The following is a 2,545-nucleotide window of genomic DNA, read 5'->3' as shown; positions in this document are numbered from 1 at the left end:
GCTGCATTACTTGTATCATTTTGTCCGACAATATCCATATGGAGGAGGCGAAGGCAGATATGAAGAATGCAGTTCTGAAAGAGTCCAAGTGCAATGTCTGCAACATGAGATCACTGGAATAGTATGAACGCGATAGTATCAATGATTTGGTTGTCGCTAATTGAGTGACATCCTTGAATACTTGATCTGGTCATTAATTGTTTTTTTTCTTCGATTGAATGAACCTCCAAAGGGGTAATGTAAATGCATTAATTATCAAATGGTTCGTTGATTCGACCTTCAAAAAAAAAAAGGTAATGGAACGTATTAATATGTTTAATTATGGTAAATTTGGTCAAAGTTAATGCTCTTTGGTCACTGCAAAGACTTTCGGTATCATGTTCAAGAAGTACGCTGCAGCCCATATGGTGAAGCAAGCTGTGGAGACATTTCAATGGGAGATTTTAATCTTGAACCAGACAAGATTGTTTTTCAGAGTCTTGTCCATTTGTTTTAATGCGAGAATAATGGAGTGCATATGGATATGGGTTTATTGGCTAAAGGAGTGCGATGAATGTAACTGTGGTCTAAGTTCTGTTTGCAGTGTGCAGAGGTCACATTAAAAGGTAGTTGAAGATTGCAGAGCGCAATTTTGCATATGATGAATGCAATGAAGTGAGTTTAAGAGGTGTGGCGTCTTTGGAGAACGCATGCCTATTGTTTGATTAATGTATACACCAGAATGTTCTTATGGAATGTTAGTTCAATTATATTTCCATATGCGTGGCTATATCAGCAAGGCGTGTTGATCACTTGAAACCGTAACAGGAGACCTGAATTACAAGGTGACAGTTGGCGGCGGGGTTGTGCTGAGGTGTATTTGAAATTTGTGAATCGACCTCTTGACACACTGTGAAAAGGACGTGTTTATCAAACGAAAAGAGAAGCCGCAAATTTTGCTGTGGTGTTGCGCCATTTGTCATGTATGATTATTGCTGTTAAAGGAACTGAAACTCCCGGAAGTCTTGTGACAGATGTTCTCTGTAGGGAGTATGCGCTGTCAAAGAAAGATTTAGATGAATTAATTTCAAATTCCATGCTTTGCATTGTCCCGTCTTTTTCGGATCCATTTGATTACGGTTTCATAATATGGAAGGCGGGTTTCCAATATGACCAACGACGAGTTGTTTTCATCAAAGGCTACCGTCGTCTTTTCCATCAAGGGAGCACAGACCATAGAGGAACCCTTGCCAATCCAGGCAGAACTGTTACACTCGAGCCTCACGATGACCACACCAGTTGAGGCGTTGCTTACAGGGTTTCTGGACAGCAAGCTGAAGATATTGTTTTATCTTATTTAGAAGTGAGAGAGAAGGAATATGACCAAAAGGCCTACGTTGATTTCTATTTTGAAGGGGATTCAACAGAGCCAGCTATATCTGGAGTCCTTGTGTACATTGCATCAACAGACAAGAATTCGAATAAGAATTACCTGGACCCTGCACCATTGGAAATGATGGCTCAGCAAATGGTTGAAGCTGTGAGTCTTTCCAGGCCTAACATTGAATATCTCTTTCAACTAGAGACAGCTCTACTTGAGATAGGTTGCAATAACAGTCACGTGACAGACCTCGCAAATGCAGTTAGGAAAGTATTAACATGCAAAGATGGAAATGCTACTTCAAATGGAGATGCAAAGTAACTGAACTTCAGTGTGAACTTCAGCAATTTGTTGTCTTATTCACGTGATTGTTTTAAAGGATATTTTGCCGAGCCTTTTGAGTTCTATAACATGCGCTGCCTCAATCTAAAATATCTCTGATGTTATTGTGGATCCATTGAGAGATAAAATTGTTAGTGCTCACATTGCAGCTTTGATTTCTAGGTTCTATGCATAAAAAACAGAGTCCCTGTAGGAATTATATCTTCATCGAATCCTTCATCCAAAAGAAAATCAGTGACAGTAGAGAATTAGGAGCACAAGGCTAAATTTTATACTATCAATGCTTTTGACTCTAAATGGGAGAAATTTCTAGATCCAGGGGAGTTCATTGTGATGGTTTCATTGGTTAAGAAAATTCAGAAACTCTACAACAAAAAGATGCAGCTGATTCTGACAGACAAGCCGAAATTGATATATGTAGACCCAGTCAAATTGGTACAGTAGGGTGAGATAGTTTGGTTTGATAATCCTAAGGAGCTTAATGTCCAAGTGTTGAATTCTTCCAACTTTAAGATCTGTACTTTGAAAAAGAACACCTCATTTGAAGATTTGAAGACAGCAAGGAATACTACAGTGACTTTATGTTCCAGTTGGGATTTATGAAGCTTTTTATTGGTTTGATGCTAATCAAGTTGGCTGTGATATGTAATGACAGAAGCAAGCTTCATCTTCTTAAAACTATTTAGGTTCCTAATAGCTGTACAAATGTCTGAAGAGATCATGAATCTAAGTAGAAAACGCTTCAAAGATACATAGGTTCTGTTTTGACATCTACAGCAGTTTCGTAGTGCGCTACGAAACTGCTGTAGAATGCTGTTTTGTGGAAAAGCAATGAATTTTGAT

The 2,545-nt window shown here is 38.6% G+C and overlaps 1 pseudogene; it reads left to right on the top strand.

Annotated features, from left to right (window-relative positions):
* The first annotated feature begins 964 nt into the window (after positions 1-964).
* On the top strand, positions 965-1,681 carry LOC149237953 (gamma-glutamylcyclotransferase 2-3 pseudogene; annotated as a pseudogene).
* The last annotated feature ends 864 nt before the right edge of the window (positions 1,682-2,545 follow it).

Source organism: Pinus tabuliformis, chromosome 8, assembly GCF_031772625.1.
Source record: "Pinus tabuliformis cultivar Carrire ecotype Pingquan chromosome 8, CPIR1, whole genome shotgun sequence".
Classification (NCBI taxonomy): Eukaryota; Viridiplantae; Streptophyta; class Pinopsida; order Pinales; family Pinaceae; genus Pinus; species Pinus tabuliformis.
This window is presented reverse-complemented; position numbering and strand designations above follow the sequence as displayed.